The sequence below is a fragment of the Triturus cristatus genome, chromosome 1_1 (assembly GCF_964204655.1).
Source record: "Triturus cristatus chromosome 1_1, aTriCri1.1, whole genome shotgun sequence".
Lineage (NCBI taxonomy): Eukaryota > Metazoa > Chordata > Amphibia > Caudata > Salamandridae > Triturus > Triturus cristatus.
The window spans coordinates 1,187,119,220-1,187,146,231 of record NC_140579.1 but is presented as its reverse complement, the minus strand read 5'-3'; the positions used below and the strand labels follow the sequence as shown (position 1 = coordinate 1,187,146,231).

The 27,012-nt window shown below is 46.1% G+C and overlaps 1 pseudogene; it reads right to left on the bottom strand.

Moving 5' to 3' along the window:
• Nucleotides 1–8,360: 8,360 nt before the first annotated feature.
• Nucleotides 8,361–27,012, bottom strand: part of LOC146871819 (ataxin-7-like protein 2) — a 150,790-nt pseudogene continuing 132,138 nt past the window's right edge.

Here is a 27,012-nt window from a genome sequence, read left to right as displayed (position 1 = left end):
TGGACTGAGGGAAATGTTGTCCCTTCTTTCTTTTTTTGTCAGCCACTTTCCCGAGGGTGTTTGGGAAATGTGGTTTCAGTATGAAGTTTTAAAATGGCTGCTATTAAAAATAAAGCAAAGAGAGAATAGAATAATCCGCGCCTCTGAGTCCTTATTAGAATTTAAACTTTCCGTTACGATAGCTAGGACATTTTTCATTAACCCAGTAAAAATCTTTTCAATAGCTGGGTGTACTTATCGATTTAGCACTCAAATGGGAATATTTGCACAGGGCTAGATTGAAGCTATTTTTAGATTCTTATGTAAATTAGGTTTGCAACCTCTTAAAGATATTATTGAAATTCAATAAAGCTAATGCATCACTATTGCAAGTTACGGAGTTGTACAGTGATGTGAAAGACAACTGCTGGAGAATGCCTTCTCACAAAGACTCTTGTCTGGGCCCAAATCACGTTAAATTTTAGTCGGTCATTCTGAGAGGGGTGTCACTTACCCGGAGTACCCGATTAAGCTTTGTCCTATGCGCTGCGGTTAGGTGTCTGGCTGCAAACAAGAATCATCACTCAATCGCAACATTATTTTAGATTGCCTCTCACCGTGATGACCGTATTCCATGGTTGAGATAAGTCAAAGAAGCTTTTTAAAAGACAGGATTACCAGGTCCCTTCTCTTCACCAAAGTCAGGCAACCTTGGATCCAAGAAAAAGGTATAATGATTATTTCTCGAAAAATGTGAGGTGGCTAGGATGTCGACAGAGGCAAATAAATCAACTGTTATCACCTATATATCAATTACATCTACAGATATGATAGATCTGTACCTCAGTTATTTAACCAGAGTATCACAGATTCCTAATGATGAGGTTTCGACTCAATATTTTCCATTTTCAAGTAATTTTCTGAAAAAGGGGCTTGAGAAGATAAATTTGCCCCTTTGTCCTTGTGATAATTTGTCAGCCCAAAAAAACAAGCATTTGCAACATCACCATCTTCGTGGACTGAGAAATCACTGCAGAAAGACCACCGCCGACCACATCGTATCCACAGCATTCTTGGAGCATCTTCAGCATCCTTTATCCACTGCATCAGGACCAATCCATAGGAATACATTGCAAAGCGAATGAAGTGCCTGGAACTGCTGAAGGACTACTCCCCTGTGAAGGTAGCGGTGCTCGAGGACCTTGATGGTCCCCCTCGTCTAACTCCCTGCCAGAGTTGGTTGCCCAAAGTACTTGTAACCAACCGCATTAACCCTTACCCAAGTTTTCCTTGAAAACATTTTTAAGTGTCCAATTTGTTGACTTTGTCAAGGCTTGTTTGGGGTCGAGTGAAATTGCTTTGATTTAATATTGCTTGTAAAATCAATATATCCGGAACCATGTGGTGGAATTTTTTTGTTCTAGTGTCTAAATTGGTGTAAAAATTTAGCCTATTTGTATAAATTGGTGTTGGATTTTTTGTGTCATGTTGATTTCTTCTTCAATTATTCTGGCGCGGTTTAAATGATTTATCTTGTTCCTCAGTGTAAGCCTGGCTGCTCAGTGCCACCGCTGGAGAGCTTTGAGCGGAAGGTTTTATGGACGAAACCTACCGAACCTAAAGAGGTTGGTAAGTGTGTTGCATGGTGAAGTTGCACAACCACACCATGTAATACACCCTGTTTCCTCACACACTATAACTGATTTATGCTTTTGAAAAAAAATACTTGATAAGTTTGTATAAATATGGTCTAACCAACAGTTGTTTTCTTCAAGAACCATTCAGCTCTAGTCTTTACAATCTTCTACTAAAATATTAATTTAAAAATCGAGGAGAAGAAGCATAGGTGAAAAATCAGTGAAAGCACCAAAAAGCAGCACATAGGATTTGGAGGTCAGTGTAATATGCCAATATCTATTATCAATACTGAGTTTCGGGAGGAGCCACAAGTTGCAAGAAGTGAAGCCTTGAGGAAGACATGTTGCATCTCTACTCCAACAAAAAAGTTCATAAATAGCATGTTACTTTCTGCACATTTGCATGTATTATTTAAGCCATGCTGTTCTTTTGAGTGCATTATTTCTACACATAGTTATTTAAGCAGATTCAGAGAACAATCTCACTGCATAGACCCATAGTGCAAAGTTGTGATTATCTAGGGTAGAACCTAGGCAGAAAATGCAGCTCTACTTTGGCAAAACGATGGGATTATGCTTTTGCACTGTAACAATAAAAATCTGAATTTGCATTTATTATGACTGTTCCAAATGTCACTTCATGTGTGACTATATATACTACATAAACTATAACTCAGCACTCTACCATGCACAGTCTTGTCACAAATTATGTCATTTGAGATGTCATAAGCATTGTGAATGCTATGATTTCACATGGTATAAGTGATGTTATATGAAACTGGTATAAGAAGTGTATCAAGAAGGCGAAAGTTATAGTTAATGTTGTGCTGTGAGTGAGCTGACAATACTGTACGGAGGTGCTCGACATAGTAATTTGAAGGTGGCGTGTAAGTTAGAAATTTAAGTTCTGACGGACTGTAGAATTTCTAATGTTTGTGAAGTTCAAGTTGGGTTTGTATAGAAAGAATAAAAGTTTTTCTAAGTTTAACTTATCCATAACCTTTCTTATTTTAATTGAATTTTAATGGTTTATATGTTTGAACAAAAATAGGTTTCAAATCGTAGAGTGTACTGTCATCCAGCGGAATGACGTACAGTGCACTGGAGGAGTGTTGTAGAGTGGATTATCATAGAGTGAACTAGAGTGGCGTAGCGTCTTGGACAGTGGAGTCGCTTGTTGGACAGTAGAATAGTGTTGAGTGGCATCCAGTGGTGTACAGTGTACTAGAGTGTTGTGGAGAGTTGAGTGCAGTCCCATATAGTATAGCAGACTAGGGTCTCTCGTACAGTCCAGTGTTTTAGAGTGGAGTGTCTTAGAGTGGCGTGTCGTACAGTGGAGTGCCGTAGAGTACAACAGTTTGGAATGGCATAGAGTACAGTGTTGTGAAGTAGAGTGATGTTGAGGGATGGGGGATTGAGTGGAGTAGTCTCTTCTAGACAGGAGTGGCGTAGAGTGTAGTCACATGTCAGAGTACAGTAAAATGTCAGAGTGGAATGTTGTACAGCGGCATAAAGTGGCTTAGAGTGGATGGGCATGCAGTGGAGTAGAGTGTTCTGCAGTGGCGTACAGTGAAGTAGTGTACTGTAGAGTGTCATAAGGTGGAAAGGAGTGTCATACAGAGGAGTGTTGTACAGAGGAGTGTCCTCAAGTACAGTTTTGTAGAGTACAACAGAGTGTTGGAGAGTGTCAGAGTGGAGTGTTGTTGAGAGGAGCATCGTGGAGTGGAGCCTCTGTAAAGTACAGTGGAGGAGAGGGTCGTAGAGTGGAGTGCTGTGTCATAAAGAGGAGTGGAGTGAGGAGTAGATTGGCATACAGTATAATAGACTAGAGCTGCATACAGTGGAGTTAACTGTGGTACAGTGGAGCCTCAGAGTGGAGTATGGTACAGTGGGGTAAAGTGTTGTATAGTGGAGTAGAGTGGATTGACGTAGAGTGGAGTAAAGTGTAAGAGTGGTGTGGTGTACAGTATAGTAAATTGGCATACAATACAGGAAAGTGCTGTACAGTAGAGTACAGTTGAGAGGCATAGGGTGTTGTGGCATACAGTATAGGGGCATGGAGTGACGTTCAGTGTCATAGCGTAAAGTAGAGAGAAGTGGAAGGGAGTGGCATAGAGAAAGTTGCGTAGCGTGTTGTACAGTACAGTAGAGTGGCATAGAATAGAGTGTCGTAAAGTAGAGTACAATAGAGTGGCATAGAACAGAGTAGAGTGTCAGAGTAGAGTACAATAGAGTGGCATAGAATAAAGTGTAGTGGCGTGGCATTTTGTAGAGTGGAGTTTGAGTTGTATGTCGTACAGTATCTTAGAATGGAAGGGCGTACAGTAAAATGGCGTTCAGTATAGTGGTAGGTCGTACAGTGGAGTGATGGGTCATGCAGTGGAGTGGTGATGAGTATCAGTGCGGACTGTTGAAAAGTGTAGTGGCGTGTCATTAAGTTCAGTGGAGAAGTATGATATAGAGTGGCATGTAGTAGTGGAGGAGAGAGGAGTAAGTGGAGTACTGTGTCACACAGTAGAGTGGGGTAAAGTGGCTTAGAGAGAGTTGCATAGAGTGTCATAGAGGTACAGTGTCACAGTGGAGTGGATTGTCTTAGTGTCATTCCTTACAGTGTTGTGGCGTGCAGTGCTGTGACAGGTTTGCTATGGCATAGAATGCATAGGCGTAGAGTGGAGTGGGGTAGAGTGCAGTGGCATGTCGTAGAGTAGATTGGAGTAGCATAGAGTGTAGTATTGTGTCAAACAGTATAGTGGAATTGCGCATGGCGTGTTTCTGAGTGTCTTAAAGTGGAGGGTCATGGAGTGCCGTTGAGTGGCATGTTGTAGAGTGGCATGTTGTGAGGTGGAGTGGCATACAGAGTTGTGTAGAGTGTACCCAAGATCTCCCTGGCACCTCTTAAAGCCTGCCTCAATGCAGCCGCAAGACTACTTACCGGCACAAGGAAATACGATGATATTTCCCCACACCTGAAAACTCACAACTGGCTTGCCCTGGAGGCTAGAATACAGCTCAAGCTAGCATGCATCACGCACAAAGCTTTATACTCTTGACTCCCCTGCATATCTGGCACAGAAACTTGTGATCTCCGGAGGAATCAGAAAAACTCCTGATCTGCCTCTTGCTCCAACCTGCACGCGTTCGAAACAAAACAAAAAAATAAAGTACAATCGTGCCTTCTCGGCGTCTGGTAGAGTGTCTTAGAGTGAACTGGGATGTCATAAACTGGAGTGGCATACAGTTGAGTGGCCTGACGTAAGGTGCAGTGCCATAGAGCATTGGCATATCGTTGAGAGGAGTGAAGTTGCATGTGGTAGAGTGGGGTGGCATGTGGTAGAGTGGAGTGACATTTTGTAGGGTGATAGAGTGAAGTGAACTGTCATACAATGGAGTGGGGTGTCAGAGTGGAGTGCAGTGTCAGAGTGGTGTGCAGTGAATTGAAGTGGCATGTTGCAGAGTATTGTTTAAAGAGACATAGTAGTAAAATGTCAAAACAGATTTAGATCAAATGTGTCAGAAATATAGATTGTGTGCTGTAAAGGATCTTTATTGGTATTTAATCTAAATTGTTTCAGTATTTTAAAAGTTATGGCCTGATTCAGAAAGGTAAAGTTGAGCTTTTCTACAAGTTTACAATTGTTTGCTATTTAGAAAGGTATTTTACGAGTAGCATCTTTACGACAGCGGAGTTTCTGCATCTAAAAAGTAGAGTCCTATCTTTTTATATGTGTAGATTGGGCAGTGATAAAGATACTACCAGTAAAATGCCTTTCTGAATACCAAACAATGGAAAACTTATACAAATGTGAATGTTTATCATTGTGAATCAGGCCCATAAGGCACAAAAACATAGTGATATATTGCCCCGTGGTATACTGCAGGAATTTAATGGAACACTGTGGTACATGCTGACTATAAAACAGTATGACTGGCTAACGACTGCCCTTTCAAAAGTAAAAGGCAGCCATATTGTTTACACCATGCTTTGCCAGTATTTTGGTGATAAAGTCTAAATATAGTGTCAGTTTACGTAAGAGTCAAAATGTAAGTACGATTTGTTTTATTACTTAATATATGTTGATAAAAGTTTGCGGAGTACCACAGTACTACCAAGTTGTGTAGAACGCAATTAGTGAGCGTTCTGGTGTTAACCTTAGTGTCACAGAGTTGCCTTTTTCTCTCAAATGTTTCCATAAAAAAAAAAAATAAGTACACCACAGTTGACTATATTTCCCACTGAAACCCACAATGCCAACTAAGGATGGTGTAAATAATATTTTGCCCTTCCGAAATTAAAAGTGCGAAATATAGTTTACACCATGCTTACACGCGCTATAGGTCTTCAGGGGAAATATAGGGTAATAGATTTTTTTTGTTATATATATATATATATATTTTTTTTTTTTAAGTACGCTGTACTACACCAGATTTCCCCCCCATAAATCTAATGTATTTTTATTTTTTATTTTGTACATTTCACTTTTTTTTAAGTAATGCAGTAATTTCTAGGTATTCGTGGTACTCTGCAACACTTATAAAAATTAAATATGTAAAAAAATACAGACACTGTAGAAGACTATATATGTGAAATTAAGTGTAGTAGAGTGTATTTTTAATTTATTTACAATTCTGTTTAATTTATATAAGTAGCATGGTACTTTGAAGGCAGTACAGCGGTACTGCGCAAACATATTTAAAACATTTAATGTCAAAAATTGAAACACTGTACTACACTATTTCTGAAATATAGTGTAGAACAGTCTATTTCAGATGTACTGCAATACTTCCTGGGAACTACTGCAGTACTCAGCAAATTTTATGAAAAAAATATAAAGAAAACATTAAATAATTCTCCTTACATATTACCACTTTAATAAAGTGGCCATAGATAGGGAAAAGATATAAAACTTAACACTAACCTATATCTTAGGCCCTAATCCAGAACACAGCCAAAATGTACTTAAAATAACATGGCGGCCTTTCACTTTTGTAAAGGCAGTCATTAGCAAATTACATAATGCCTTGTCATTGGCATGTACTGTGGTACTACCACAAAATGTAGCAAAACTGAGGCCTGAGATATAGCCAAGTTAAAATGCCTTATAACCTTCAAAATACTTGGCTTACTTACCTGTAGTACCAAAAAAGTATCATCTGCACACAATCTATAATCCAGCCAAATTTCATGGAAACCAGACTGGCCGTTTGGCCGCTATGTGAGAGTACAAAGTCTATGGAAAATGCACTGGTGATAACACATGTTTTGGGAATCCCCCAGCCCCCTTTTTTTCTGTGCATTCCCTTGTCGAATTACAGTGAAACTTTGTATCATCCACCAATGTAGCAAATGCTATAGTTCTGCAAAGTTTAATGGAGATTCGTCAAATGGGTGCAAAGTTATTACAGGTCAAACATCCAAGAAATTCCCATCTACGGTTATCCCAACTAGAACTACAGAGTGACTACTGCCACTCTGTAATATATTTTTTTGGATTAAGTGTGAGTGTGTTCACCTCTTGCATCAGTGACATGGCAACAGGTTAATCAGGTGCACAACCCCCAAAGGGCTTCAGGCCTTCCCCCACCCCCCCCCCCCAGCTCAGGCTGAGACAGCTTCCCGGGCATACAGACAGTTTGAGCCTATCGCAGCCGAGTACTTCACAGGTCTTTAAAAGACCTGTTGCGTGTTAACAAGACTTTGTTGTTTCATCTCCACCCTGCCTATTGCTGGAAGAATTAGCCCCCCCCCCGAATTTTTTTGTAGCTCCCCTTCCCCAGTAAACCCCCCCCCCCCCCCCAAAATTTGGCTCTAGTTGCGCCTCTGAGACTAATCATAGTAAGGTAGCTCAGGCCTCAGCAAAGTGCTCTCTACCAGAAGGCAGATGGGATGCAGCTCTCTGGATACAAAGTCAAGTTTCACAATATAACAGGTGCAAAGCAAACTTTAAGAAAATACAGAGAAGAAAAACAAATGGATTTATAAATATGACTGCCACATCGTGGCCTCTGTCCCTTTAATCAGCTTTCACCCTTTTCTTTTTTTAGCAGCAACAGAACAGGAAGAGAGTCTTGAGGTATTTTTTTTTTTTTTTAAAGAGTTAAAAAAATATATAAAGTTATAAAAAGCAGTGAACTCTGCATCCGAATTTCTCTACAATGGCACCAAGAGACCAAGGACTGGCAAACACCACTTCGATTAGGTCAGCGACGCTGCTTGTATTGACCAGGACTCCGATGACATCAGGAATGTTGCTTGGATTGGCCAGGACTTGGACATGCCTCCACTGACCTCAATAACACAGCATGGCTAGGACAGGCATTGGCATATGCCTCCGAAGACATCATTAACTCTGTATGCATCGACCCCGAACACACCTCCGATGAGACAGCAGTGCATCACTGTCCCAAGAGTCATGGACATACCTCAAATTTCATCAGCTACGCTGCATGAACTGACCAAGGCTCTCAGACACTCAGTAGTGATGTCTAGACTGACAACGGCCTGCGGACACCTTTTACATGATCAGGTTCAGTTTACCAGATACCGGTCATGGTGCATAGAAGGCCACAGCACATACACACCTTAGATGGCATCCAATGGAATCAGTCATGGTGTATGTGAAACCCCAGGGTTAGCAGAGATATCTCTGACACTTGCCATAAGTTTCTAACTCTCCAAACAATTTGATGACGTCTTCCAGGAGGCCAAAGACTTGTGCACCCTTATGCAATACTTATCCTGGTGCCTTAAGGCTCAGGACTCACACACTCTTCCAGAGAGATCAGCAGGCACTTTCTTGCTAATGCGCTTTTGACTAAAAGAAAAAGAGAAAAAGGATTACCTAATGAAAAAAGTCAAGAACAGTAGTGTTTGATGCCATATAAACATTTCATTAGTGATAATGTGTCTAATCTATTGCTTAAGTATAAATTACTCCCCTTATAAAATACAGTATACCACAGTCTTGAACCCAAAACCTGGGATATCAAATAACCATGGTCAGTACCCAGACAACCCCACTCAGCCCCCCCATAACCGTTCCTTTACTCTGTATGTGCAGTTAATTTTAATCATAGTGACAAAGTACTGAATATTAAGTATAGGTGTTATGTCTTCAGTACTATAAAGGTACAAAGGTACCTGAGTTACTATAGTAAATTAATTATAGTTATTCCACACCCATTCCAATCCAGCAGCTATCACCCGACAGCATCTTGGACAGAGCTGGAGATTGGAGAAAGAAAGGAAGTAAAGAAACAAAAAGATGAATTAGTGCCACTTGGAACTGGGAGTGTGAGAAGTTTGAGAGTTTAAGAAGGCATGCCATGCCAGACTGTGGAGCCCAGGACTCTCAAGATTCTTCCTCCAGAAAAAAACTTGGCAGTACTGGTGGTATCGGGAGAAGTATCAAGGATTCACAGCTACAAGATCAAGACAGAATATAATGTGAGGTCAGTAAGGACACTAGCATAAGGCCTGTTTTATAAATATATATAGCGTTAAAACAAATTCTGTGTGGCGATAAGCTAGCACAGAGCATGTCGGTCTCCGATGTCATGACATTTTTTCAACCCTACTGCCATGTTTTTAAGTTTCTGAAGTTTGAAAGTAAAGTGCTTTGGAATGCCCAAGTAAAAAAATAAATTTCCATAATACAAGTTTGCATAGGATGATGGAACCAATCACCACCCGCCCAGGAGTTCTGTGGAAGAAATGGGAGTCTCTTCCTCAGGGTTTACAGCAGGGAAAAGCAGAAGTCAAAGTCTTCTGGATTCGGGTACTGAGAGGAATGTTGTGATCTAGCCAGAAGCCATAGCTCATCACTGCCCTAGCTCGTCGTGGAAGAGTACCCATGGAATACCGTAAGAGGGACCCGTTCTAAACAGGGGAACTGCCTCCCATTATTAAGATTTATTTTGGTCTGTGTTACGTTCAAGGAAGTGGCCCACCATCCAGGAAGTCAGTTAATGAAGGCTAACTCCACGTCGGTGCCAAGTTGCTACATTTAAGGATTTGCTTATCAGCATAGGACGTCACCTGAACACCAAAGCTCTGGATCAATTTACAAAAGCAAAATTACACTTTTTGGATACATGTTCAATAGGATGAGTTAACAGTGCAGACCCTTGTAGGAGGTCACATTTCAATTAAGAATTCTTGGAACAGAAAAAGGGCAGGTAGACAGATTGAATGTGACCTGAAAAGAAAGGCCCCCTCCTGACGCGCTTGACAAGGATAGCTTGATCAACTGGTATCAAAGGCCATAGAGAGGTCTAAAAATAGGAGACTGGCAGGGGAGCCCTAATCACAAGATTTAAAGAGATAAATAAGAGTCCTCACCAAGGTGACCTAAGTGATGTATTGTGCCTTAAGGTCAAACTGGTCTGATCTACAAAGGTTATTATTTCCAACTTGCCCGCCACTTGGCCAGGAAAAGCGCAATAATCTTAGAAAAAGCAGGGAAGAGTGATCTGTTTAGAACAGGTCAATGGATTCGGTCCCGACAGGTTAATGTCTATGGCTAGAAGAGCCACCAGTACAGGGGCCAGCAATGTTATGTTCCTTCCTGGCTCAGACTGGTACACAGAGGTTGTCAGAATGATCACAGCTATAGAGCAAAGGGTGCATGTGGAACTAATTTCCTCATACAGATTAGTAATTTGAGAAAAGGAAGTCATGTAATCTTTGAGAAGAGGCACATAGAGAGGTCATACAGCCGAGGACAAAAATACAGCGAACTATTTTAAAACAATTCACTTATCAGACTAGAGGAAGAAACCAAATTTAATGAAATAGGAGAAGTTGTAAGACCATAAGCATGCACCGCTACTTCTTTTTAGTGCGCTTTGTTTGAAAGCGCACCTGTTTGAATTCCAAGGTAAACCATCTACTGGCATACCTGCCTGCCAACCAGACCACTGGCTTGGAGGCAAGAAGGGACAGATATTCAGCAAGCTGTAAGAGCTTATCAGTGAGGAGTCGAAGAGGGGGTCATCAGTTATGGAGTCCTCCTGGAAAGAGAATACAGCAGATAATCTGCTGCAGCAATAGAGATAAACTATTACCATTTCTTAAATGCTGATCTGGGAGGAAGGCCTTATGTAGCAGGTGCAGCCGTTGCACAGGCCCAACCCATCAGAACAGATTACATGATGACTAGAACAAATTTTGGGGGAAATGTTGCTGCGGTATGTGGACCTATTAAAAGAAAAAATAAGGTCCAGAGTATACCCTGCTGAGCCCATGGGATCAACAACAATCCATCTCAAACCTATGGAGGAGAGGAAATTAGTTTTTTTTCTCTTTCAAACTGTGACGTTTCCAGTTTTAGCAAGAAGACTGAAGCCTCCTAGAGTGAACATTCGGGGAGGATGGCAGCACTAGGTCTGCCACTAAGGCCAGAAAGATGTCAAGCCACACATTTTGAGCATCTGGGAGTAAGCTAAATCAAAGGGCCAGATTGAGTGTGAAAAGGACATTTTGCTACAATAGCCTTAGGAAACGAAAGAGTGGGAAAACACTAATCGAAGATCTAAAAAGGAGGGGGGGGGGGGACACAACTGTCTATCCATCCAGTCAGTGCGCACAATACTAAAACTATCTAGGAGAGCTATCTGTAGATCAGGATTGGATAGATCCAATAATTCACATCGTTATAAATAAATGCCAAAGCGATAAGCTATGGAAAGATAGAAGATTTGCCACTGATGCACAAGGAGGGATCTGGCTATCAAACAAAATTTAAATATCTACGCTATGTCAGCAGAGTGCGCAGAGGCACATGTGGTCACTATGATATCAATATTTGGGAAAGAAATAGACTGCAGGACATTAGTATGAATGTTATGGGAGACGTAAGCAATCCTCTGTGCAGGAAAAGGCTGGATTTAGTAATCTACCAAATGAGCATACAGGGTGCAGAAGGACACACGAATGGCATAGTCACACTGTGACCACATTTAAATAGGTGCTTCTTATCTTGCACATGGGGGGCGGGGGGAGGAGACAATAACTACAGCGTGAAACAGCAATATTAAACAAAATAGCTCTCAAAAGTCAAAATGGACGAAGGACTAATAATATGTCCATGAGTCTCGGGGAAAAGAATCTCCAATCAGCCAGGCGAAGACCCTGTTCTTACCGACGCAGACTGTTCAATGATGCGTGGTGGCTAGGATGTAACACGACCAATGTGGTGGAAATGTGCTTGGGCACTGAGCATTTAGACTATTCTGTTTTTCCACAGATATAAGAGAGGCTGCTAGATTACGGTTGTTCTTGGTGTTTATCATGAGAAATCTCTGGAAAGGCTATAGGTGTATAGTTTAGACAATACAGTAGATTGAACACATTTAAATAAAATACATCAACAAAAGAATTAAAAAAAAAACCAACAATTGGGGGTCATTTCGGTACATCTAATTATTTTGTAAGTACGAAACAAGGATATGTGACCTGGGAGGGAGGGTGCGAGGGTTGGTTTGTTAAGTTAAAGTTTTGATGATTAGTTTGTGAGGACTTTCATCCATGAAAGGCATTATACAGAGTTTTGATGCAGATATCTGTCTAGCCCTGGAGGTATAGTTTACTTTATATGTAATTTCTATTTTCCTACAATTTTCGCTAACTACAGGGAAAAGTCCTACCATGTTGCTCTGTTGTTTCTCGAACTTATGCAATGTTGAAATCTTGATATATCTGTATGGATTACCTGATGCTGGATGGCTTGAACCCTCAATAACTAATAAAAACATTAAAAAACAAGCATTTGCAATGCAATAGGTTTCGCATTTGCAAGAGTTTGAGCTATTGGCATTGTAAATGACAATGCTTTTAATTATGTGTTTTGAAAACGTGCAAGCGGTGCTTATAGTCCTTGCTTACGAGAAGCAAGGCTGGCAGTAACCGCATCTTTTACTGACAGCCTTGCTTCTATAAGTACAAAGTGCGTATTTACACACCGTTTGCAAGTTTTCAAAACACATAAATAAAAGGCGTGGTCATTTACAATGCCAATAGCTCAAACTCTCGCAAACGCAAGACCTATTGCATTGCAAATGCTTGTTAGTTGTGATTCCACAGACTCTATTGATGAAGGAGGTGTGCATGTTATCCTGCATGTGATTTTGTCAGTCCTTTACATTCTTCCTTCAATTCATCTTTGTGAGAAGTTGGCCCGGCATATGCTGTCCACTAGTTCTAGTGGCCACCTTGTACCAGTCCAATTCGACTCTTAAGGTGACAGGTTAAAGACAACCTTTAAAGAAAGCTATCCTAGTGGTAGCTGTGGAGAGCAGCCTTCAGGCTAAGTCTTGAAGGAGTGTTAAGCTTATTGTTTTACCATAGATAACCTCTTGAATAACCAAATGAAAGAGTAGTCCACACAGGTATATATATAAAATATATGTATTTATTCTAGGAATAACCCCACTAGTCTCTTTATGAGGCTAGGGGTGAAGATACAATTCAAACAAGCATTGATAGTTACAATAAATAGCACTGGAATCACAGGGCCCCGGGGGGGACCACACCATATATTAAAAAAAGTGGTATAAGACCCACGACAATTCTACAGACAATGCCTAGGGCATTTAGGGTCGCTGGACCCTTGTGAAACCACCCAAGGTAGTGAGGAAGGGGACCCACGGGAGACGCGTGCAGTGACTGAAGTTTCTGTCGGGATCTCTATTATAGCCTATGGAGAATGTCGCGGTTTGATTTGACAAGTTTAAAAACACTTCTAGCAGGAGTTCAAGTTCAACACTTTAAAGTTAAGCTTTTGAAGGGCCCACACCAACGAGAGTACCGAGGTACCACTGTTACCTGCCCCAGGGAAGCCGGGTGCATAGGTCGTTTTCGATGTCGGGTCGCGGGCTGATTTTCAATGGCAAAACGTGAAGAACTGCTGCTAGCCACAAGCGTCGTCGTTGTCGTTAAGAATGAAAATGTAGATCTTGTAGAGAGGAATCTGAAAGCAGAGGGGACAGAGTCTGGGTCACGGCACAGTGACTAGGGGGCTCAAGAGAAGGAGCCCTTCAATGTCGGGTGCTTCCAGGTCGAAGAGGTGTAACTTGGATCATCAGCCACGGGGTCCAGGAGGCTTCAAGGAAGGCCAGCTTCTGGAGGGCGACTGTCTCACAAAGGATGAGGGTCGCTGCGGTGTTAGTGTTCGGATTGGATCCACTAAGCCTTGGCAACCGCAACCCACGCAAGAAACACAAAGCAGCTACTGGTGTAGACCCACGAGGTCTGAGCGAGGTCTCCAGCAAGAAGACTGAAGAGCAGGCCTGGAGCAACCAGGGGAACTCTTGGAATCGAAGATTGTCCTCCACTAGGGCCCACAAGTCGAGAGACAAGGGACCACGGAAGGCAGCAATTTGGTGTGCGTAAAGGTGCGCCCACGGGTCGCCGGAGCAGGCTAGGGCGTCGATCTTTGGCACAGTTGCTGCAGAGAGGTTGGCTCAATAATGGGCCAAAGCACGACTTCCCCACTCGTCGGGGTCGGGTGCTATGCAAGAGGTGGCTAGTGTCCTGGGTTATTGGGGATCTCGGCACCCACGGGGTCCACGGTACAGAGCTTTCCTGTGCACACTCACTGGCCTCTGGGATGCTTGGAAACCCACCTCAAGGTAGGAAAGAGTCGTCTATGTCCGAAGGAGCACCGAGGTTCCAACCAGGTCACTTGCAGTGTTTCAGGTGCCTGCCAAGCAGGGGGGTAACTCCTTTACCCTAAGGGAGATTTCTTCAGGTAGCTGTGCGGCAGCAAGTCAAAGGTCAAGACTGTGAAGTTCAAGAATAATCTGAGGCTCTGGGGACCCAGTATTCACCTTTATCCAAAGATTAGGGGAGTGTCCAGATCAGGGTCCACCAATGAGAGGTCAGGCGGGAAAGGGTGGCTACACCCTCTCCCCTTTGTGTGTTTCCCACCTGGGCAGGGGACAGGATGCCCCTAAACCGGTTCCAGGCGGTGTATGCAGAATGTAGGCACTGGAGAAGCCTACGTGCAACTCTGAAAGGCATCCTATGGTGCACCCACCCAGTTCCAATCCACACAGTCTGTCTGGGGAGGTGGGAACACCTCCCTGCAACAGGATCCCTATTGTCCAGCTGCCGTGGCTGGAGTTCTGCCCAGCAACAGGCAGCCAGAGTCGTGTGGGTGGCGGATAGCAACCATTTTGTACTTCGCGTGCACTTTTAAATTGGTGTCTAATTTCTGCCGCTTTTCCCATATCGCCCCTCTAGCAGGGGGGAATCATGCCCTCAGTCCCATGTCTGGATTGGGGGTATGATTCCTACATGTTTGACACCAAACACGATATGGTTCTGGGTAGCCATTCTCAAGTTATCACGCTGTCGCGATAGACTTATAATGCGGTTAAGAGTATATGGTATGGCTACACTACAAACAACCCAGTAACGATTTTACGAAGGTTGCAGAGGGGCCCTACTCAGGTAGGGGTCCCCCTCACACATATCTCAGCACCCTGCCTTGTAGGATTAGCAAGGCCTGCTCTAGGGGTGACCTATGAGGATATATGTGTTGTATTAAGTGGGATACAGGATACCTATATCCCTTTAAGGGGTGCAAGCACCACCTTACCCAGACTACAGTAGTGGTCTGGTGGTGTCATTTGGTATGGCTGTCCCAGGGGTGGCACAATAAGTGCTGCAGCCCCTGGTAGGCCTCTGAGGGACCCATGCCCTGGGTACCTAGGGTACCATCTACAAGGGTCTGGTAGAGTGTCCTCAGTATCCAATTGGAAGGTACCTAGGGTACTCACATCGGTTTAGAGAAGAAGCAGCTAGGCTGAGGTCCTGGATAGCAGGGCCACAGCCTGGCTAGTGTCATAAAACAGTCAAAACATCAGCAAAAAGTTGGGGGCAACTATGCAGTCGATGCCACTCTCCTACAATCTTCATAGATTTGGTTTTCTAATTGGAAGAACAAAACATAATGTAATACTTTGCTCTCTCCTGCAATATTTGAAAAGAAGTGCTCACTGGTCACAACTTGCTGTGTCAGTGAGGTGGCTAAGTGAATCAACGAAGCCATTGGTTATGGGCCTCGGCTTGGAGAGCCATACAATCAAAGGGGAAACATGGGCTCATTTTAAAAATAAGCCCGCAAACTGTGTCTAGAATCCCATTGCTCCTCATGTAACTTGAAATCCACAGAATTGTTATCAACGGAATGAAAAGCAGTAAAAAAAGATGTGGGTCCTAAATATTTAGAAGGGAATATTCCTACTAACTCCACATATATGTACCTTGATGATATATATATTAATATAGAGATAGATATCTTCAAGGGACATAGGTTTAGACTTAAGGGCAGTAAATCTATGCTTCCCTGTATGCACTTACCATGCGAAATGTTGTTAAGTTTTTATGATAGTAAGAAATCACAAATATCACCTACTGGATATTCCAGGCTACAATCAGTAAAAAATACACCCCTACAACATCTATTCCTTTTGTATGGGTGCACAGACTCAGATAAATACACATAGAGACACAGATTAAGATACATTCACACCGATACACACACACAACACAAGCACACACACAGGCTCAGATACATGAACACACACAACACACACATGCATACACACACTCAAATACATGCGCACACACACAATCAGATAAAAGCACACACACACAGACGCAGATACATGCATACAGACACAACACACACACACAGTCTCAGATACATTAACATACACACACACACGCACGCATACGCACAGAACACACACACCTGACAGTCGTGCCCTGTAATTGGTCTGCTTCTTTCTTAGGTGGACCCCAGGTAAGACTGCAATGCACGTAAAATCAGAAACTCAATTAATTGTGGGGTAGTTGTCCACAAGTCAACCGCTACACGTCCTTGAGCATATGAAAGCACGCCATTGGCTCGCACAAAACGACTATTGATTCAGGGAATAAGCCCTCAAGGCGGAATAAGGGACGTGCAAGAGTAAAGCAGACACGCTTTAACCGCTGACTACTTCTTTGAATCATATTTAGTTTAATAGCTGTGACACTGTTGTGCTTCGAAATACCGTAAAGGAGTGTTGAAAATTGTGTTTACACATTATTATCAAATATATCACGCTAATGCTGTTCTGCATACGTCTTCAGACATTTGCAATCGGTGCACATTCAAGCAAATGCGCAACTTTTACAGCTCCTGGAATCTTGCCGTGGCATCTGAAGCGCTATGAAAATTAATAAGGCAGTAACTATTGGTAGTTATAGATTCTTTTTTTCTGAAGGAGGCGTTTGTTTTAGTTGCTCCTGTGTCAGTGGTATGGGGGAGAATAGTGTATAATTTACCGTCAAACATGTAAAGCAAAGTGCTGGGGGGGTATCTTATTGGAATGGGACATATGCAGCCACACTTCGTATGCAGTTTTCCCCAACAGTTATTCTACGAATAGTGAGGTGAGGTTTGAAAACACACACACACTGAGGTTTACACACACACTGAGGTTTACACAGACACGCACGCACGCACACATGCGCACACAATGAATAATGAGGTTTGAATGTCACACACATCATAAAAAACACACAGGAACACACGCACATACACAATGAATAATGAGATTTGAAACACACACAAGCACACACATACAAACACACACGCAGACACAATGAACAATGAGGTTTGAAACGCACGAACCAGCGCACACACACACTATTTCTATCTCCCCAGTGGAATTGTCAGGTGTCAGAGGATGACGGAGGCTTCACAGGATTTCCCGCCCAGGCATGAGGTTCGTTGGTCCCTGGGTCGGACAGGCAACCGGCAGCCGTGGCGCCCTCTCTCTGCTGCCTCGAGCATTGAACGTCCCTTTGCCCCGCCGGTCCGGTAGGTGAATTGGCACAGAGGGAAACTGAGCTGTACTTGACCCCTGCCTTTATGAGCGCCGCAGTGTTTGCCTAAAACACAATCGGGCATGACAAGAGAGCCTGCTACCTTGTGACACGGCCCATTCAACAGATAGATGTGTTGCTTTGTTGAAACGTAAACATATATAATTTCAGAAATTAGAATATTCCTTACATTTGTTGCAGACATATTCCATCATAAATAAACGTAGATGGCAGGAAACTGATAAACGACATCATGTCGCTTTAAAGTGATTCGCGAAACAAAACGAATATTCAGACACTGTACAGAAAACGAATAGCGACGTGTGCCAACTGTTCTGAAATTGTTTTAAATTCGTTGTCGAATCTGAGCACTAACATATATTCCATTTCTGTTTTGTAAAATGTAAATTGGTACAACGGCGAGAGAAGGTGCTACTCGAAGGGTTGTTTATTCATATAAAAATACACGCAATGTTCGGTGCGGGCCCGGATCTGAAATTCAGCGAAAAAGAGGAAAACAGAGTGCATATTAAGGCAAAACCGTGTCCGTTTTCCTAAAATCAGCCATTTAATAGTGGTGGATGGGGAGGGGGGGGGGGGTGTATATGGATTCTATGGACACCCCTAGCGCCCAGGCTCCATGCCAAAGCCCTGAAGCACTCTTGCTGTCATAAGACGGCGGCATGTGTGCTATAGCGCCCAGGCTCCGTGCCAAACTCCCGAAGCGCTTTTGCTGTCATAAGACGTTTCATACCTATATGAGCTGAGACTGCGGGAAATCGGTGAATAAATTCATCCACGTCTCGTACAAAAACACCGCGCTCAAGGACTACTGGACAGTCGCAGTTGCAATACTGACTACAACAGCAATGTTGAGATATTTTATACAAGCACGGTCCGCTTTCACTTTCGTCCCTTGTGAAAGCTTTCTTGTCTTTATGGGGCTATCTGTTTGAAACACATGGCCCCATAAAGATAAGAAAGCTTTCACGACGCACGGATGGCGGACGAGCCCGTCCAAATGGGATGGTTCAGAAAGCCAAGCAACAACGTCACAAGGAGCTCTTTTCCAATGGCTGGCCACCGTTTAGCATAAACGGTGACGCCAGCCAATGGAAAAGAGGGGCGGGGCTTAATGCCCCTTACAGAAATACCCACATCTCATTAAATCTCGCCAGCGAGACTGCGCATGCACGCAGCCTTACGCTAGCGAGACCTAAAAAGGTACCAAACCAGGAACCAGTTTCCTGTATGTTGCCCTAGAAACCAGGCAAGCTGTTTATTAGACCGGTATTTGGAAAGCCACTTGGCTAAAGGACCGCAAACATGAAATGCAAGCTTAGGCAGTAGTTCACAAACACCTAGAGTGTCCGGCTCTGGCACAATTTTTTGCTAAACTGGATCTGAGCAAATTGAACCATATTTAGTTATCATACGTTTGCAGTCTAACAGTACAGCAATCAAACGACCCACGGTAAGAAAATTACCCACGTTAATTTTGACATTCTTTTAGAAGAGAAAAACAGACTAAACTTAATCTGCTTGTGTTCAGCCATACGAAGGACGATGTGGTTCATTTTATAATGTTTTGCAACTGGTATCATCTGTTCACAAACAGTATTTTCCTGCAAGGATGCAAGAAAATCTCTACTTTTTCCTCAAAAGCAAGATCTGTGTGTTAAATAAACCTGCCTATTATATTTTGTGTGCTGTTGGACTTGGCCCTTCTGGCAAGTTCACCCCTAGAACTTTTTGCATTATCCTAGCCTTTTTCCTGTGTTGTACTAGTGGTTTTAGGCCTCTAGGCGCTTTAACACTGTGTCCCAGTGTAAAGTGCGTGTGCTCTGGGTTACATTGAGTGAGACTGACCTGCCCTCCCATAGGAATGCATGGGGGATCTGAGTGACCATGTTAGTTCCTGATGCGTGGGGAGTGCAGGGTCGAGTTTGGTATGTACGAACTCGTGAGAGTGAATGCTGCGCGATGATGTGTGCGGCGTTACAGTAGCTATTGTAGAAGTGCCACTTCTAGACACTGGCATAAATGTGCAGTGACTGCCTGGCGTGCGATTGGTTGTGTGCCTGGCCCCAGGAGTCAGGATGGGTCTGCCCCAGTGGTGGGTGGAGAGAGCTGCATGTTGATGAGTGGGAGGAGTACACCTGGGACCTGAATAGGGCTGGGCTTTCCCCACACAATGCTGGCTCCGCCCCCTGTGGTGCGACTGATGACCCTGGCCTGTTCTGTGAATAGGGAGAGGGGCTGAGCAAAACAAAGTGCTCAAGAACCAGTTGCATCTGGTTCGCCCCTTCCCTGCACCTTGAAACAAAGGTGATCTGTGTATAAAAAGGAGCTGTGTCCCCATACAAAATGTTCTCCTTTGGATCCTGACAGAGGGGGGCTTGCTGCTGCTGGTGGGGCCCAGGAGGGACCGCCATGGGGGCTACCTCCCTGCTGGAGGGCCCTGTGTGCTGGCCCCTGCCTTGCCCCCTGGATGCCTTCAGGACCTTTTGGACCTTTTTGCTAGTTCTTTTGCTCTGCCAATGCTGGATGCTGCCTTTTTGCGCCCTGTGAGCGCAAGGCAGTGATTTGATTCACCCCCCCCCCTGGGGAAAAGGAGCACGAGGGCTCCGCAGCGGGGCGCTGCAGCCTCCCCCCCTGCTGGAGGGGAGAGAGGCGGGAGCCCACCCAGCATGGCCATCTATTTTTGATATTCTGGTTGCAGGTGCCCACCCTGCATTGTGGCCGCTAATGGCCGCGTGTTTCTATCTTGGATGGGTGGGTGCCCAGCCCGCTGTACATCGTTGATTGCGGAGGGAGCCCACCCCTCGCTTTGGGCCACTATGGTGTTTTCTGGCGGGTGCCCACCCCGACGCATATTTTTAAATCTGGAGGGAGCCTACCCCTCATTTTCCACCGAGAAAAGAAATCACCGCCACGGCCCGAGCCGCATTCAAAAATCGCTGCCGCTGCCCAGCCGCGGCCTCCCGGAAGTCAGGCAATTCTGCCTGTGATGTGGGCAGGCCCAGCAGCTGGGGCGGAAGCAGCGCGAGAGTTGCAGGCCCCGGAAAACGAGTCATGACAGGAGCCGCGAGGGCTCCATCCTAAGTCCCGGTCCCGAGATGGGGGACCGGGTGAAGCGTGGGGGAGTGTGGCTGCGTCCTTCACGGAGGGCGAGAGCCCACCCCGCCTCCGCGAGCCGAGGTAAAGTCCCGGGTCCCAGGAGGGGGCCCGGGTGAAGAAATCGCCGGTCCGACGCGAGCGAGGCTCTCAGGAGAGAGAGAGCCCCGCATGGACGGCGCCGCCCGGGAGTCTGAGTCCTGCCTCCGCCCCTCAGCCGGTGAGTGATCTGAGTGAGTCCGGATGGGGGGAGGCAGGGTCAGAGCGGCCCCGCATGGCAGTGGGCCGCTCCAACGGGGGCCTCATTGATGTTAAGAGCCCCGTGGCTCCAACGGGGACATATTTATTTTTAGAGCCCCGTGGCTCCAACAAAGGGGGGCGTATTAGTTGTCAGAGCCAGGAAAGGCTCCAACCACGGGGGCATAATTGGTATAGAGCCCTGAGGCTCCAACGAAGGGGGCATTATTATTTCAGAGCCAGGAAAGGCTCCAACAACGGGGGCATATTTTATTTAAACCGCCAGTGCGCTCCACAGTACTTTGGGGCAAGTTCCTTTCCTATATTGGCGCACCTTTATTTCAGGAGCCCGTGCGCTGCATGGGGACATGTTATTTTCTGAGCCAGATGGCTCCAACGTTTTGGCATATTGTTTCAGGGGCCATTGAGAGCCCATGCCTCCTATTTGCCTTCCACAGCTGCGCAGCACTTAGTGCCAGCTGCCGCGTTTAGGCCCTGTTCTTGTCCCCAGCTGCCCAGCAAGTTGTGGGCAGCTGCTACGTTTAGGCTCTGGCGTAACCTGGACCCTAATGTGATTTAGCGATTTATACATTAATGCTTATGGTGTTAGGAAATGTACTGTGTATAGTATGTTTTGCGCACCCTGTATTTTATACCTCTAGATAGGATTTCTGCCTAGGAGGTTGTTTTACCTGTTTAGGTTGATGTTAGGGAGATTGTACTTCCCTGTGTGATGTACGCCCCTAGAGTAGTTATACTTAGGTGGTTATGTCTAATGCGTTAGACTACTGAGAAATTGCATAATGTGTTTATGCCCCTGTGATGGATGCAGGATAGGTTTTATACCTGATGCTAGTGTGATGACGCTGAGGTCATTATTGCGCCAGTAGTTACTGGTTGTGCTCTACAGTGATAATTTGTGCTACAGTTAGTATATGTTCTACATTTACTATTGGTGATTTGTGCTGATTCTGACAGTGGTCCATGTGGCCCTGTCCCGTGTAAATAGTCCCTTGTAAAATTCTGCCCAGTGCCAGTTGGCACAGTGTAAATTGTGTGAATATTATCTAATGTGTTTTATTATAATACAAAGGCTATTTTTATATATAACCTTGTGTGGAGTTTCTTTTGTGGTGGGCCTTGGGTGTTGTTGCTATGCGCGCGCGCAAACGCTTTACACATTGCCTCCGGGATAAGCCTGACTGCTCGTGCCAAGCTACCAAGGGGGTGAGCAGGGGGTATCTTTGGCGTGCAACTCCCCAGCCATGACTAGAGTGGTGGTTTCTGCCTGGCTTTGGCGCAAGCCCTAGCCAACCAGAAATCCCATTTCTAACATTGGTGATCAGCGGTGGGATTAGGACTTGCGTTTGCGCAGTACCACAGCGACAGCTGGCTGCACTACAAAACTCTGCATTTAGATAATCACATGGAAAGGGATTATTGTTCTAAGTTTGTTCTTAAGTGTCATTTCTGTGGAAATGTGTTTCTGGATTCACCAGTAAGGGTGGGATCCAGTGGTGGCAGCAGATGTGTGTCCAGTGCATGTATTCCCATTCCCAGTTCCCAGGGTAATGGTACCTGTGTCACGTGGTGGTCAGGTTGAGAAATCAGGGGCGGTAGAAACTGACTTACCAGTCTTGGGAGGGGTGGGGATGAATGTGTAATGCGCTGGATGAATGTGAACGTCCCATTCCCAGTTCCCGGAGTAATGGTACCTGTGTCACGTGGTGGTCAGGTTGAGAAATCAGGGGCGGTAGAAACTGTCTTACCAGTCTGGGGTGTGTGTGTGGATGAATGGTGTGAGTTCTCTGAAATAAGGAGCTTGCTGAATACTTTGGTGTGAGTTCTCTGGGATAGGGAGCTTGCATTGGGGAGTGATTCCAAAAGGAGTGGCTGAGGTGTCTTCCAGCCCAGCGTGGTGGAAGAGGTTCAGAGTAGCCCAGCTAGGTCTCGGTGTAGGGGCTCACGTCCTGACTCTGCGGAGAAGGAGTGGGTGGGACTGCGTGTCTCCAGGTGCCCGAAACCCAGTCTCAGGGCCTGGATGGTTTCGTTAGGGTACATCAGGTCGGGGGCCTAGGCTGTACCAATAGGTCATTTGAGGAGGATCTTCCCGTGTTCTAGGATCGGAAAAGGCATTTGGGAGTGATCACTTTAGGAAACAAGGAGAAGCCTTTGTTGGGTAGAGGAACCAGATGAAACTTAGGAGAGGCTATCCCTGAAACTGGGGGAAGTGGCCTGCAGTGGTTGCCTGACTGTCCAAGAAAGGAGTAGGGAACTGTGTGTGTAGTTAATTTTCAACTTGTGTAGGATCTCCCAGTGTCTAGAGGACGTGGAGTGTCTGTAATCAGAGCTCCAGTAGTCCTGGTGTCTGGCGGTAAAGCTCCAGTTGGGAGGGTGCGGAAGTCCAGAGGGAGAGGTGAGAGGGGAAGGGATTCCCCAGTGGGAACCAGTAGGTCAGGGACCAGCCGGGAGGGCTGAGTCACCACTGAGTGACCGTGGTGTCACCACTTCTGTCCTGGGGGGTCTGCACGCACTGTCAGCTGGACAGGAGGTAGTGAGATCAGCGCCAGGCAGACTTTCACACGACCCATTAGTTATGTGTCACCCTCGTTAAGTCCTGTTTCGCCACGCATCTGATCAAAGGGTACATCCCTCGGTTGGGGAGCCAGTAGTCGGTGTTTCCGGATCTGGACGTAAGGGCAGCTGTAGTCCTGAGGGCAGGTGGGGCTCATCGTACATGAAGAGACCCTGCTCTACAAAGGAAGGGGGTGCAGAGGGAGGGAGTCCTCGCCTCTGACCCCGTGGATCCCAGGTGGTAGACCAGTTGGTGGAGAGAGGTCCTGAACTGGTGGGAGAGTTGTGTTCTGGTGGGTGCTTCCCTGGGAGGGTGCGGAACCCCAGAGGTAGAGGTAGGGTGGGGCATTCTTGCCCGTGATCTCTGGTCAGCCTGAGGGTACGGACCCTAGGTTGAAGGATCAGTGGTAGTTGGGAACTACACCGAGAGGGTGAGTGGAGAATGGCTTGTATGCCAGGGGTTACTACCCCCCACTCTGGGTTTGGCAAGGACCATTTGTATCTGGGTGGCCTAGGGCCTGGTCCTGGCCGTGGACAACTAGGTAGTACCAGTGGGGTAGCCTAGTTGAGCCTGAGTTTTTTTCGGTTGTTTTTCTTTCAGATGGAACCACATTGATTCAGAATGGCGTAGAACCGGAGGGTGTCCCTGCAGTGCGGGCCTGCGTCCGTGTTCTATCGCCCCAAGCAGGGAAGACCATCACGGTGGTGATTGGTCTGCCCTGCGTTTTGGCTGGAAGGGGGTTGTGTTGGACTTGGCCCTTCTGGCAAGTTCACCCCTAGAACTTTTTGCATTATCCTAGCCTTTTTCCTGTGTTGTACTAGTGGTTTTAGGCCTCTAGGTGCTTTAACACTGTGTCCCAGTGTAAAGTGCGTGCACTCTGGGTTACATTGAGTGAGACTGACCTGCCCTCCCATAGGAATGCATGGGGGATCTGAGTGACCATGTTAGTTCCTGATGCGTGGGGAGTGCAGGGTCGAGTTTGGTATGTACGAACTCGTGAGAGTGAATGCTGCGCGATGATGTGTGCGGCGTTACAGTAGCTATTGTAGAAGTGCCACTTCTAGACACTGGCATAAATGTGCAGTGACTGCCTGGCGTGCGATTGGCTGGTGTGCCTGGCCCCAGGAGTCAGGATGGGTCTGCCCCAGTGGTGGGTGGAGAGAGCTGCATGTTGATGAGTGGGAGGAGTACACCTGGGACCTGAATAGGGCTGGGCTTTCCCCACACAATGCTGGCTCCGCCCCCTGTGGTGCGACTGATGACCCTGGCCTGTTCTGTGAATAGGGAGAGGGGCTGAGCAAAACAAAGTGCTCAAGAACCAGTTGCATCTGGTTCGCCCCTTCCCTGCACCTTGAAACAAAGGTGATCTGTGTATAAAAAGGAGCTGTGTCCCCTTACAAAATGTTCTCCTTTGGATCCTGACAGAGGGGGGCTTGCTGCTGCTGGTGGGGCCCAGGAGGGACCGCCATGGGGGCTACCTCCCTGCTGGAGGGCCCTGTGTGCTGGCCCCTACCTTGCCCCCTGAAAGCCTTCAGGACCTTTTGGACCTTTTTGCTGGTCCTTTTGCTCTGCCAATGCTGGATGCTGCCTTTTTGCGCCCTGTGAGCGCAAGGCAGTGATTTGATTCACCCCCCCCCCCCGGGAAAAGGAGCATGAGGGCTCCGCAGCGGGGCGCTGCAGCCTTCCCCCCTGCTGGCGGGAGCCCACCCCGCATGGCCACCTATTTTTGATATTCTGGTTGCAGGTGCCCACCCTGCATTGTGGCCGCTTATGGCCGCGTGTTTCTATCTTGGATGGGTGGGTGCCCAGCCCGCTGTACATCGTTGATTGCGGAGGGAGCCCACCCCTCGCTTTGGGCCACTATGGTGTTTTCTGGCGGGTACCCACCCCGACGCATATTTTTAAATCTGGAGGGAGCCTACCCCTCATTTTCCGCCGAGAAAAGAAATCACCGCCGCGGCCCGAGCCGCATTCAAAAATCGCCGCCGCTGCCCAGCCGCGGCCACCCGGAAGTCAGGCAATTCTGCCTGTAACGTGGGCGGGGCCAGCGGCTGGGGCGGAAGCAGCGCGAGAGTTGCAGGCCCCGGAAAACGAGTCATGACAGGAGCCGCGAGGGCTCCATCCTAAGTCCCGGTCCCGAGATGGGGGACCGGGTGAAGCGTGGGGGAGTGTGGCTGCGTCCTTCACGGAGGGCGGGAGTCCACCCCGCCTCTGCGAGCCTAGGTAAAGTCCCGGGTCCCAGGAGGGGGCCCGGGTGAAGAAATCGCCGGTCCGACGTGAGCGAGGCTCTCAGGAGAGAGAGAGAGCCCCGCATGGACGGCGCCGTCCCGGAGTTTGAGTCCTGCCTCCGCCCCCCAGCCGGTGAGTGATCTGAGTGAGTCCGGATGGGGGGAGGCAGGGTCAGAGCGGCCCTGCATGGCAGTGGGCCTCTCCAACGGGGGCCTGATTGATGTTAAGAGCCCCGTGGCTCCAACAAGGGGGGCGTATTAGTTGTCAGAGCCAGGAAAGGCTCCAACGACGGGGGCATAATTGGTATAGAGCCCTGAGGCTCCAACAAAGGGGGCATTATTGTTCAAGAGCCCTGAGGCTCAAACGAAGGGGGCATTATTGTTTCAGAGCCAGGAAAGGCTCCAACAACGGGGGCATATTTTATTTAAACCGCCAGTGCGCTCCACGGTACTTTGGGGCAAGTTCCTTTCCTATTTTGGTGCACCTTTATTTCAGGAGCCCGTGCGCTCCATGGGGACATGTTATTTTCTGAGCCAGATGGCTCCAACGTTTTGGCATATTGTTTCAGGGGCCATTGAGAGCCCATGCCTCCTATTTGCCTTCCACAGCTGCGCAGCACTTAGTGCCAGCTGCAGCGTTTAGGCCCTGTTCTTGTCCCCAGCTGCCCAGCAAGTAGTGGGCAGCTGCTACGTTTAGGTTCTGGCTTAACCTGGACCCTAATGTGATTTAGCGATTTATACATTAATGCTTATGGTGTTAGGAAATGTACTGTGTATAGTATGTTTTGCGCACCCTGTATTTTATACCTCTAGATAGGATTTCTGCCTAGGAGGTTGTTTTACCTGTTTAGGTTGATGTTAGGGAGATTGTACTTCCCTGTGTGATGTACGCCCCTAGAGTAGTTATACTTAGGTGGTTAGGTCTAATGCGTTAGACTATTGAGAAATTGCATAATGTGTTTATGCCCCTGTGATGGATGCAGGATAGGTTTTATACCTGATGCTAGTGTGATGACGCTGAGGTCATTATTGCGCCAGTAGTTACTGGTTGTGATCTACAGTGATAATTTGTGCTACAGTTAGTATATGTTCTACATTTACTATTGGTGATTTGTGCTGATTCTGACAGTGGTCCATGTGGCCCTGTCCCGTGTAAATAGTCCCTTGTAAAATTCTGCCCAGTACCAGTTGGCACAGTGTAAATTGTGTGAATATTATCTAATGTGTTTTATTATAATACAAAGGCTATTTTTATATATAACCTGGTGTGGAGTTTCTTTTGTGGTGGGCCTTGGGTGTTGTTGCTGTGTGCGCGCGCAAACGCTTTACACATTGCCACCGGGATAAGCCTGACTGCTCGTG